The sequence below is a fragment of the Colobus angolensis genome, unplaced genomic scaffold (assembly GCF_000951035.1).
Source record: "Colobus angolensis palliatus isolate OR3802 unplaced genomic scaffold, Cang.pa_1.0 Scaffold296, whole genome shotgun sequence".
In the NCBI taxonomy this organism is placed as follows: Eukaryota; Metazoa; Chordata; class Mammalia; order Primates; family Cercopithecidae; genus Colobus; species Colobus angolensis.
The window spans coordinates 894,541-908,015 of NW_012116221.1; the positions used below are offsets into that span (position 1 = coordinate 894,541).

The following is a 13,475-nucleotide window of genomic DNA, read 5'->3' on the forward strand; positions in this document are numbered from 1 at the left end:
GTACTTAGAGTAGTCACATTCATAGAGACAGAAAATAGAATGGGGGTTGTCAGCAGCTGGTGGAGAGGCAATGGTAGGTTCTAGTTTAATGGTTAGAGTTTCAGTTTTACAAGATTGAAAGGGTTCTGGAGATGGATATTGATGGTTGCACAACAATGTAATGTTGTTCACTGAACTGTTACTTTTAAAAATGGTTAGGATGATAACTTATATAACTTTATTATTATTTTTTTTTTGAGATGGAGTCTCTGTCACCCAGGCTGGAGTGAAGTGGTGTCATCTTGGCTCACTACAACCCCCAACTCCTGGGTCAAGAGATTCTCCTGCCTCAGCTTCCTGAGTGGCATATGCCACCATGCCTGGCGAATTTTTGTATTTTTAGCTCAAGACGGAGTTTCACCATGTTGGCCGGGCTGATCTTGAACTCCTGACCTCGTGATCTGCCCACCTCAGCCTCCAAAGTGCCGGGATTACAGGTGTGAGGCACTGTGCCCAGCTTATAACTTTGTTTTTTTTTTTTTTTTTGAAACAGAGTCTCGCTCTGTCGCCTAGACTGTAGTGCGGTGGTGCGATCTTAGCTCACTACAACCTCTGCATCCTGGGTACAAGCGATTCTCCTCAGCCTCCTGAGTAGCTGGGACTACAGGCACCTGTCACCATGTCCGGCTAATTTTTATATTTTTAGTAGAGATGAGGTTTCGTCATTTTGCCCAGGCTTTTCTCAAACTCCTGACCTCAGATAACTTACATAACTTTTGTATAGGTATATTGTATCACACTTAAAATATTAACACATCTTAAGAAATTCAGCCAACATAAATTGCTGAGACGGCATGGAGGTATGGAAAAGAGCTTTTCAAGCTAGAAAGACCTAAGTCTGAAATGAGACCTAAGTTCTGCTGTGTTTTAATGCTACGGCCTCAGAGATGTCATAGAGTCACGTTGACACTGAGCTTCCTCCTATTATGCGATGACCATTTGTAGAGGTATGATGAAGAGTGATTGAGGTTATGTATTTACAGTCTCTGGCACGGCCTGTGACTCTCCACAGGTACGCTGCAATGAATCTTCCTTTGCATTTTCCTCAGGTAATAGCAAGGTGTAATTACTACAAATAGGTCTCTATGCTTTAAATATAAATATTAATTTCACTGAGATGATCAAATTTAGTTTTCACAGCATGCTGTGGTTTACACAATCCTTTATATAGTATTTTATTTTCCTAACTTTTGAGGTAAGCGTTATAAATCATATTTTAACAATGGATGATCTGAATATAAAAGAGATTACAGGATTTGATTAAGATCATATATTGTTGTGATTCAACACCATATTTTCTTACTTCAATTTCATTGTTATTTATATGGTACAACTAGGAAAGGAAAAAATAATCCAAGCCCTATGTTAAACCATACATGCTGCTGAGTGTCTTCAAAATCATTTTATTTTCCTTCCCAAGATTAAAAAAAAGTGATAGAATCCTATGTGCTTGTCTGATGATTCATAACTTTAAGCCAGGGATTATATTTCCTCTGTTTTTTAGTTTTATTCTATAGCCCATGAGTATATTAAGCATTCAACAGACATTTGTTGAATTAAAATGGTATAAACTATTGATCTGAAATACTGCATTTGAAGCTTAGTACTTCATGCATTTTGTTCATATCATTTATGTACTAAATTTTTTATTTTGAGTCCTGATTGTGTTTTCATAAACATTTATTCTAATGCTAAAATTTAATATCAATAAATTATATCTTGGCGAAATAATTTAACTCGTATTTGCTTGGTGTGATTATCAAAACTGCAGAAACTTTGGTAATATAACATACTGGGAAAAGAAATTGGACAGAAATCAGAACTAACCTTCATTACGGGTTCCTGGATTAGCTCCGATCTATTCAAGTACCCTGGAGCCAAACGTTTAAACGCTCCCTGCCTGGATTTCTACACTTCCCCAATGGAGATGATGATATTGTGAGCTTCCTTTTTCTAGATCATGGTACTCAGTATGACATAGTAGTTCAAATCACGCACTGTTTTCATAACCATAGGCAAATCTCTTCACACCTCCATCTGTAAAGCTGCCTAATAATAGTATCTGTGTTCTAGTTTATCATGAGGATTAAATGAGTTAATATTTATGAAGCATGTAACATTTGGCACATATGCAAATGTCAGTTAAATTTTATGTGCGTAAGTGTGGTGTGTGCACACTTTGAAAAGTGTAAAAATACATTTATAATACCAGGTCAATTAGTATTTTTTCTCTCTAAATTCTACTCTAGTTATGTATATGCACTTCAAGTACTTGACTCGTAGTTTTCTCATCTGAAAACCTGCATTATCTTTTATTTAACTTATATTTTTGATCATTAAGTGCTCTTATATACCCCATGCTCAATAAGGCAGATAAATAGAGAAATCTAGCATGAAGCTAGAAATTAAGAAGGTGTATTGTTTCTATAAAAAAGAACAATTTTGACTAGGAAAGACAGAAAACAAGAAACATGCCAATGAGGCCAACTGGTTTATACGGTGTTGTGACTGAGTCCCAGGTTTTAAGGTGCATGCAGTTCTCGCATATGAATTTTCATAGAAGCCCTTGAAGAAGAGAAAAACATCTATGAAAATGCAGCCAATAGAAGATGCTCCCCTCCCTTGAACTACACCCAACCTGACTCCAGATGCAGAGGCTGCCTTTACTTGGGGACGTGTGTGGCCAAGAGGAAAGAGGGGTTTCCCTTGAGTAGAATAAAGCTTACACAGCCAACAGCAGACTCCCCAGATGCTAGTAGCTTGCCACCAATAGTGTACACTGTGTCCAACATGCAGAGGCAGGTTTGAGTGGAATTCCCAGATGGCTTGTGATCAAAGACTGGTCTCCAGTGAAGAAGACTTGGGATGGGTGGATGGATGGGTGGAAGAATGGATGAATTTAACATTGAGGTATAACTTACTTAACAGTAAAATGTTCAGTTTAATAAGTTTAGGCCAATTTATATTAATTTTGATTAATCTTGTTTTGTTATAGAGTGTTATTTTTTAAGACAGCACTAAGTGTAAAGGAAAATCTTAAGATCATTATGCCAAAGACAAATTTACTCCGTAAGATTAGTCCAAATTATCAAGTATATTCCATCATTCTGAATACTCATAAAACATACTTTGACTTTTATTATTTTAAGTGAATATTTGGTGATTTCAAATAAGCAAACCCAAATAGAAGAACTTTCACCGTGCAGAAATTTCCAAAATCAAAACCAAATAGTGTGATAAGTTATACTCATTAGACAGCAATAGAGAGGCCCACTGTAATGGAATATGGGGTGACTGTGAGGATGCTGCAGAAAAAATTGCCATGATTTTTTTATCTAAAGGTGTACTTAGTAAAGTAGGGATAGAAAATAAAGACAAATATGCAATTCCAGAAGTTATAAAAATGTATTCAGGATGTATTTTGAAAACAAACCCAACTGCTAAAATTATGTTGAGTCGACCTGGAAAAGAATGAAGCTGAGATACCTCTTAGTGATACTTTCACATCCAGAATTACGCTTAGATTCATGATCCATTACAACTAATAAAATTATTTAATTATGAGAAAGAGCAGACCAAGGGGCCATTAAGAAAATATAATTAAATGCAGATTAAAGGGGCAGGGCTTCTGGTTTGGCAGACACTTGAACTTCAAAGACTGGAACACTCTCTTTAATAATACTTCAGTTATCTAATAAAAATGATCATTTGGAAATCATGCTGGTCACTTCTATCTAGCTCAAGTGTCAATGTTCTATATACACTGGGTATTTTATTCACACTGAATTGCTTTTATACATCAAGAAAGGTGTTAACTCTTACTCTTCATAAAATGGACTGTAGTAATTAGTTCTGATGCCTGGAAGCAAATAAGTAAGTCTTTGAAATATTCATTTTATTTGTACAGACTTAGATATCTACCTTTTAGGAAAATTACACTTAAATACCCCTTTCGCTTCTGTACATATTTGACACAGTTTGGTGTTAACTATTACTCAGATTATATAGAAATGTTTTGTTGCAATGAATTTATCCAGTTTCTTTAAAGGAAGAAGCAACAATGGATTATTTCAAGAAGAATGTTCTGTGACAGTCCATGTGAATGAACTTCTAAAAGAAATTAGCATAGGCATGTTAATAGCAGTGTGGATTTTGGTAATCAGCTAGCATAATTAGTCCAGAATTATATGGACTTTTTAAGTTAAAAAAATCCTGGAAATTTAAATGTAATTAATTAAAAGTTTGGTTTAGTTATAAATATGATTAAAGCATTTTTCTCTAATTCATACTTAAATTTGCATTATTTGCAAAACATACCAAAATTTGGACATTTAAGCATCGTTTATTCTGAAAAAAGTATAAGGCATAGTAAATAACATACCAATATGGGACATGGGAGATAAAAATTGATCACCCAATAGATAAAGAGAAAAGCTCTTTAAGAAAAAAAAAGTAAATTTAATTGGCATATAATCAGAATATATATGAGCATTTTTGAGTTCTTGTTTTCCTATTAACTAAGGTAGAATTTTACTGGTTTGTAGACCAAGGCTTCACCTCCATGAATGTGGCCCTGTGATTAAGATGGCTTGGGGTCAGACAGACCCAGTCCTGCTATTTGTTAGTTGTGTAACATCAGACATGCTCAAAACCTCAACTTACTCATTTTGGGGAATAATAATAATTATTAAGACTGGTGAGGGCCAGGCATGGTGGCTCACGCCTGTAATCCCAGCACTTTGGGAGGCTGAGGTGGGCGGATCATGAGGTCAGGAGATCGAGACCCTCCTGGCTAACACAGTGAAACCCCGTCTCTACTAAAAATACAAAAAATTAGCCAGGCGTGGTGGCGGGCACCTGTAGTCCCAGCTACTGGGGAAGCTGAGGTAGGAGAATGGTGTGAACCCGGGAGGCGGAGCTTGCAGTGGGCCAAGATCGCACCACTGCACTCCAGCCTGGGTGACACAGCGAGACTCCATCTCAAAAACAAAAACAAGCAAACAAAAAAACACAAAAAACTGGTGAGGATAATAATAGATATATGTGAACTAAATAAAAATATGTTTTAAATGTCATCACTTGTATTTCTTAATAAATGTATCTTTTGTCAATTTCATTATTCAGCAAATGCAGAAACTTAGACTTTCTGCTGTTTAGAATAATGTAGTATATTTCATCATATGGCAAGTGCTACCAGAGAGAAGTAGGATTATTTTTTATTATGTTTTTTGTAAAATCCAGAGGCCCATGCCAGGAGTTTTATTCAGCACGACTCCTCTTTGATTCATGTCACACCTAGTTACAGTGAAGGTGGTTTACAAAAAAGTAGAAGAAATGAAAGAAAAACAAAACAAACACTCTTCTTGCCATGATTTCTAAAGTAATGAAGAAATAATGTCGCTTGTAAAAGGGGTCTCTAAAATAACCTATCTGGAACAGAAGAAAGCAAGAGTCCAGCACCCCTGTCAAATCAATTGGTTTAACATGTTTTCCCTTTTAAAGTAAAATAAATACAAATTTTTATACAGTACCATTTTTTAATATAGTATCATTTTTCTACTGGGATTTTATAGTTTAATAGACTTTAATCATTAGTGTGCTAAGTTTCAAATCCTGGTCCTGCTCTATATTTTTTGGTTTGTTTGTTTGGATATTATTACCATAAAAACAAAAACAGGCTTGCAATGGCTGCAGATTCACAGAAGATTATTAGAAATAAAAGTTTATTGTTAAATATTTTGTCATAGCAAAATATATTTTTCTTTAAGAGAAAAAAGTTTTTATCTAAATATCAAATTTATTACTTTCATCACGTAAGTTAACTAGTTCATATGCATCTATATGTCTAAGTAGAGACAACTAACTTCAACATTAATGTGTTTCATTTTCTCACAGTTTGACTTCAGACAAAAATTCTAAAACTGAACGATAGTAATATTTAAGGGTGTCTTCCTAAAATTATCTTAAGTACATCAAATATTTCCAAAAATATGTTTTTCTTCTGAGGGTTTTGTATGCTGGTAAGAAATATTTTTGGAACAGATAGAGAAGGATTAAGTGAAAAACAAATGTCCCCTTTTACTCTTATTCCAGTTCTCAGAGGAAACAGTTTCTTGCCCGGACTTCCAGTTATTTTCTGTACATAGAAAGTATATTATGTATAGCAATGTAAAATTTATCATGACTGAACTACTCTATACACACTCTGACAGTTACTTTTTATGTTAAACAATATCTCGAATATCTCACATATCTATACTCTCACAAGTATCACATATATATTACATATATACTTGCCTAATTCGTTTTTCGTGACAATATATTGTATTATTATACAAATGCAAAAATGTACCATAATTTTTAATAACAAATCTGTTTGCAAGGGTAGCTGCAGCTTCTATTAGGAGTGAAATCCTGGATAGAAGATAACCAACTTGTCTCCAAACTCGATTCTCCAAAACTGTTTCAGTTTCCATCCCCACATGGTAATATCAGTACCATAGCAAAGTGCCCGTTGTCCCACAATCTGTTTAACATGGTCACGCAGGGGGATTCTGACTTTGCCAAATGGCTCACTTCAATAAGCTTCGTGAATGTTTAAATGAATGGATCTCAATTTATGAATGAGGATTACCATCCTCTCATACGCGACTACCGAACGTATCTCACTTTCTGAATGGGGATCATCTTCTCATATACTACCACCTTTTTTTTTTTTTTTTTTTTGAAACAGGGTCTCACTCTGTTGCCCGGGTTAGAGTGCAATGGCATGATCGTAGCTCACTGCAGCCAGTCTGGAACTCCTGGGCTCAAGCTACTCTTCCACCTCAGCCTCCTGAGTAGCTGGGACTACAGGTGTGAGCCGCCACGCCCAGCTACCAGCTAATTGTGTGTTCGTGTGTTTGTTTTAGAGAACACCAGACTGGTCTCGAACTCTTGGGCTCAAGTGATCATCCTGCCTCAGCTTCCCAAAGTGCTGGGAATCAGGCATGAGCCACTGTGCCCATCCTTACACTACATTTTTTTTTTTTTTCCTTGTTTGAGATGGAGTCTCACTCTGTTACCCAGGCTGGCGTGCAGTGGCGCAATCTCTGCTCACTGCAACCTCCATCTCCGGGGCTCAAGCGATTCTCCTGCCTCAGCCTCCCGAGTAGCCTGGATTATGGGCGTGCATCACCATGCCTGGCTAATTTTTGTATTTTTTTATAGTAGAGATGGGGTCTCACCATGTTGGCCAGGATAGTTTTGAACACCTGACTTCAAATGATCTGCCCGCCTCAGCTTCCCAAAGTGCTGGGATTGCAGATGTGAGCCACCGCGTCTGGCCCCCTTATACTACCTTTATATGTCTTGCCTGATTTTTTTCTTCTGATCAGATTTATAATTAAATAATCTTTTTTTTCTTACTTTCAGGAAATTTTAATTTATCAGGAAATTAGTTCTGTTGTTAATGTATGTTGTACATATTTACTCTAATTTATCTCTTTTAAAATGTTTTGTTTCTTCACCAGACGTGGTGGCTCACACCTGTAATCCCAGCAGTTTGGGAGCACCTGAGGTCAGGAGTTCAAGACCAGCCTGGCCAACATGGTGAAACCCCATCTCTACAAAAAACAAAAATTAACCAGGCGTAATGGTGCGTACCTGTAATCCCAGCTACTCAGGAGGCTGAGGCAGAGGAATTGTTTGAACCCGGGAGATGGAGGTTGCAGTGAGCCGAGACCGCACCACTGCATTCCAGCCTGGGTGACAGAGCAAGATCCTGTCTTGAAAAAAAAAAAAAAAGTTTTATTTTTTATTTTTTGATATATAGATACTTTAGTGGGACATAGGAATGATTTGGGTCTATTTTTTCTTTCTTTTATTATACTTTAAGTTCTGGGATACATGTGCAAAACGTGCAGGTTTGTTACAAAATAGGTATACACATACCATGGTGGTTTGCTGCACCCATCAACCCATCATCTACATTAGGTATTTCTCCTAATGCTGTCCCTCCCCTAGCCCCCCACCTTCTGACAGGCCCCAGTGTGTGATGTTCCCCTCCCTGTGTCCACGTGTTCTCATTGTCCAGCTCCCACTTATGAGTGAGAACATGTGGTGTGTGGTTGTCTGTTCTTGTGTTAGTTTGCTGAGAATGATCGTTTCCAGTTTCATCCATGTCCCTTCAAAGGACATGAACTCATCCTTTTTTATGGCTGCATAGTATTCCGTGGTGTATATGTGCCACATTTTCTTCATCCAGTCTGTCAGTGATGGGCACAGCGACTTCGATCTGTTTTCCAGGGACAGGTCTCTCTGCAGATTGCTACAGCCTCCTTCAGTTTGTGCAGATCGCCCTCAGACAAAATGTCAGCATGTCTCTCAATGAAACTCTTTAATCCACAGCCTTTTTTTTTTTTTTCCAGCTCAATTGTTTCTGGTCAATGCAAAGCTGACTGCAGTTTTTGTTCTCTTTTCAATTTTTGCAATTTTTCTTCTCTGTGCTTGACCTCTGAATTGGGATTTGTGTTGAGGTAAAGAATTATAATAACCTGCGGAGTCTCCCTTAAATCTGATACCTCTTCTTTCTCTTTCTCTCTCAGAATGGAGTACTCCAGAGCAATGTTCTCCACTTCTCCCACGGCATTATCACACCCCTAAATCTCTCTTCTAATTAGGATATTCTTCTCTGGGCTCTCAGGTCCCTGGAGGTCTCAGGGACATTGGTGCCATGTTCAGTGTCTAAAAGGTAAGGTTTTTGCTCTTTGTACTTCTTCAGTTTGGCCCAGATGTCCTTGTATTTGTCAGATATTTTTCACAGTGATTCCTATGTTATTTTAAAGTCAGTTCTCTCACCTGTTTTTACTTTTTGTCTACATAGGAGGTATCAGAGACAGGATATATATAATAGTATTTTATTCTTTCAGGAAGCTATAAATATATTTAGATTATTACAATTTGTACAGACTCCAAGCAGAAATATAATCACACCATTTATGACAGGTTATCTCCATAAATAGATATTTGAATTGGCTTCCAAAATGACCTTAGAGATGTACTTACTTAATGGTGGTGGCCTTGATCCTTCTGTGATCAGATGATAACCCAGCATGTGGCCACAGCAGCAGAAACACAGAGTATGTGCTGGTTAATTGGCTCTACTCGCTTCATTTATTATTACAGCTTATCTGCTGCTTGTGGACTGTTACATGCTGAGCTTCTCAATGATCAGAGAAGAAATCAGGTGCCGGTGGCAATGCAGACCCAAGAAGTGTCTGCTTTTCTGTTTTTCCACATGAAGTCATTACTCAGCATGTTTTTCTTCCTTTTCAATGGTGGAGAAGCCCATGGTATGTAAAGCATGAGTAAAGTTCAAATAGGGTCAAATTCCAGAAGGCAGCACAGAACTCTTCCTCCTAGCCCTGTTACTCTGGTCGTACGTGCTTGTATCATCCCATGCAGCCGGGAATGGGGGCTGCCATTTTCATTTTGATCAATCATCCCTCAAGAGGGCATTCAGAGAGTCATTAGAGTCTAGAGTTGCGAAATGAGTAGAATAACAGAAGGTAGCATGTCAGAAGACCGTGGGCAGCCCCCAGGCTGTGTTTGCAGTCGCCGCTCTGCATAATGTGCTCATTTGGTATGTAATGATGCACGCACGTAAGAGAACCAAACACTCAAATGTTTTGGCTATCATCAAAATTATACCTTGAGTTTCAATGTACTTATGTCTTTGAAAATGGTATTTTACAGACCAGAAATGTACACAGTGTTCTGTGTTTTCAATGCACAAAAATAAACCTCATGCATGTAAATATGGGCCTCCCTGCTGGGCTGTATGCATTCCTACCATGGACCCTGCAAATACTGTAGAGCTGTCCAAACAACATCTAAACTTCAGATGGAAAATTCCTAACTCCTAATATTACATACATTCAACTATTTTGATATAAAAAATAGGGAGAATGACAATCATTATAAGAGAAAGAAAATATATTTCTCAATAAACACAGATTCCTTAACATGGACCCTTTCCTGCAGCTTCAGAAGACACCAGCAGTGGAAGGTTGTAGGATTCATGGATGGCTGGGGCTGGTTACAGGAAGGTATTATGATGCTTTGAAGGTTGTCCTGGTCATCTTTATAAAATATATGTTAAACACACCTGCTGAGACTTACAGAACACTGACAGAGGGTAAGAGACTAGAGAAGGAAAAGCTTTGAGAAAACAGCTGAAGATATTCAGAAAAGATGGCAACTAATCAAATAAACATCCTCTTCTGTGCACAGTGTCAAGAATGCAGCTCTGCAAACAATGCCTTTGTCATAGTGCTGTTAGTCATGGGGTGTGTGCCTTGCTCCTCTTGTGCTTCGGGTTTGGAGAATTTGTGTTTGTCTGCTTGAGACAGAGTTTTGCTCTGTCGCCCAGGCTGGAGTGCCGTGGCGCAATCTCGGCTCACTGCAACCTCCACCTCCTGGGTTCAAGCAATTCTCCGCCTCAGCCTCCTGAGGAGCTGGGACTACAGGCACCCACCGCCACGCCTGGCTAATTTTTTTGTATTTTTAGTAGAGATGGGGTTTCACCATCTTGGCCAGGCTGGTCTTGAACTCCTGATGCCGTGATCCACCGCCTCTGCCTCCCAAAGTGCTGGAATTACAGGTGGCAGCCTCTGCGCCCAGCCTGAGAATTTTAAAAAGAAGTAGAAAAACGCTATTCTTGATGAAGCAGCTGTCGTATCGGACACTGGAGAATGTGGGCACAAGCTCACATGGTTCATTTCTGCCCCCTTGCGATCGATACATTATTGTCACCACTCTGGGGAATCAATGAGAATCGTGGCAGAAAAGTACTCTGCTGAATGGTGAGGCAAATATAAACCTGGCCTAAGTGAATCAAAAAACTCTCCATTTGTAATACACTTTACTGGCTCCAGGACTGGAAATTTTCAGGAGTAGTGTAGGGAAGGACGAAGGATATCGAGGGTTCTCGGGTGTGCTTGGATGAAATAATATGTGGTGTGTTGGTCCTGGCTGAGTGCAGAAACAAGGGAACGCGATAGGGCTTGACAGCTTAGGAGAAAATGGAGGGAGGCAAGAGGTTGGAGGACTTAGTGGCTTCATGGAGAACAAATGGAAATACGGAAGGTAGAAGGAGACTGAGAAGAGGCAAGGCAAAGTAGGTGATGAAATTACCCAAAGTGTGACTCTGGGATTGGGCTGCTGAAGAAGAGATAATAAATTCTTTAAAGTAAGTAAGAGTGGTGGAGTGCTTATCCCATGTGACTTATTAGAGACAGAATCTGAAATATAATTTGGGTTTACTTTATGAAATTTGGTGCATTATGCCATAAGAATGCTGTGTCTCTTAATCCATTATGTTCATTAAGGTGGAACTTTACGTGTGTCTCAATATCTGAGTATAATCTTATGCAATAAATAACAGAAGTTGTATTCTCATCACCAGTTTGGGGTGTGCTGATTTTGTTTCCAAGTTTATAAAATGAAAATCTTGATTGTTGTTGGTTAAATATTTGGAAAAATTGCAGTTCAAGAGCAAAGTTATGTTTTTTTACTCATCAGGTTTTTTGAATGAAAAATTATGTGAACGAGATAACTTTTGTATAAATTTTTAATTTTTAGTGAAGTTACTTAAGTTATGTTTATTCTCCAAAATATCATCAGTCACATTAAGAAAAATCATAGAAACATGCTTTAAAGATTCTATTCACAAAGGCAGATTGGGGTATCTCACTTGCCTTAGAACTTAATGTTATACTTTAAACTTAAGTTTATTTAGTGCTCAAGACTACTGTCAATATTTTTTTAATTATGAAACTAGGAATCATTTTTCTATTAAAAGTATTTTTCTCTAGCTATTCACAGTAACACTGAACAATGCAGTTTACTTACATCTTTTTCTGTTTGACACAAGACAGTTATTGGTAAGTATACTTGTTAGATGAAGTATAGTTATTTTCCATATTTAAAATATGAAAATATACAATATAGGTTGGTACTAGGAGGGGAAATCTGCTTCTGATCAAAATTTTATTTTAAATATCATTTTTATTTCTTTTGTCCTAAGTTATATACTTTTTCTTCTATTACTTATTGTGAAGTTACTTTAAAACAAAACAAAATCAAAGAAAGCAATCAACCAAGATTTAAAAACTAATAATAGCAGAATCTCCTCAGTTCTTTCCTCTTCTCCACTCCTCCTGCCTTCACAGCTTTTTTGGTTTCCAAGGGTAGTCGAAACATTTTAGATATTTCCACCAAAGGGCATGGCTCTATGATACCACGGGTCCTGCCAACTGAAGCTTTCCTTTAGCCAAGATAAGTTACTGTGGAAGGAAAGTGACTCTTCCAATCCATGGTTCTTAAAAGTATAAAATTATGCTTTTATACTTTTTAAATGTTAAATGAAATGTCCCACAGCTTTCAATGCACACCCAGTTCAGAGAACTTGAATCTCATCCAGCATGCTTCCACAGTGATCCCCGTCTGAGAGGACTATGTTATTACGGAAATGCATAGCTTGCTTTCTAGGTAATAAATGATCAAACTCTTCATAGAGGAGAATTTGGTCATGGGTGTGTTTCTCTGTGTATTGAAGGTCTGCTGTGAAATCTCTCTGGAGTCTCTCAGCTGGTCTGTACCACGGTACCCTACTGGTCTTGGGCTTTGTATATTAACTTTCCAGAACTCAGGCTCACCACAGACTTGCTTTAGGGCCTCTAAATATTTGTTTCTTTTGCATGCCAAGAGTTTTATCCTTAGTTTTGGAGACAGAAGAGGATGTGAGTGTTGAATTGTATTTCAGAAAAATCAGTCAGGTTACCCTTGGGACATCAAAATGATCAAGGCAGTAGATACAGTGAGTGTCTGCTAAGTATTTGCTGAGACTCTGGTATGATTCGTGTAAGTCTCAGGATAGTTATCTGAACGATATCGCCATGGCAGTGGACTCCTGCACATTCACAGGCCTGGAAGGAGCTTGTCCACACTGGCATTCCAGAAGTCCATAAAAGACAAATGCATATGCAGTCCCCGAGAAAGCATTGTTATAAACAAATCTGCACTAGATGGAAACTCTTGTTATGCGGTGCTGGCATGCATGGAAGAGTAAGTCCAGAACTGTATCTGGAAGTTCTTTTAGCATCACAATTCCTTTTTATTTTATTTATTTCATGTTATTTTATTATACTTTAATTTCAAGGGTACATGTGCACAACATGCAGGTTTGTTACATAGGTATACATGTGCCATGTTGGTTTGCTGCACCCATCAACTCATCATTTACATTAGGTATTTCTCCTAATGTTATCCCTCCTTCAGCTCCCCACCCCATGACAGGCCCCCATGTGTGATGTTCCTTGCCCTGTGTCCAAGAGTTCTCATTGTTCAATTCCCACCTATTAGTGAGAACATGTGGTGTTTGGATTTTGTCCTTG

General features: G+C 38.0%; 1 long non-coding RNA gene across 1 annotated transcript in view; it reads left to right on the plus strand.

Annotated features, from left to right (window-relative positions):
- Positions 1-13,475, plus strand: part of LOC105516956 — an 87,219-nt gene that overhangs the window by 70,919 nt on the left and 2,825 nt on the right. Inside the window, exons 3-4 of the long non-coding RNA XR_001002581.1 lie at positions 11,905-11,963; positions 12,858-13,146. This is a non-coding gene — a long non-coding RNA (uncharacterized LOC105516956). The remainder of the gene's footprint in view (positions 1-11,904; positions 11,964-12,857; positions 13,147-13,475) is intronic.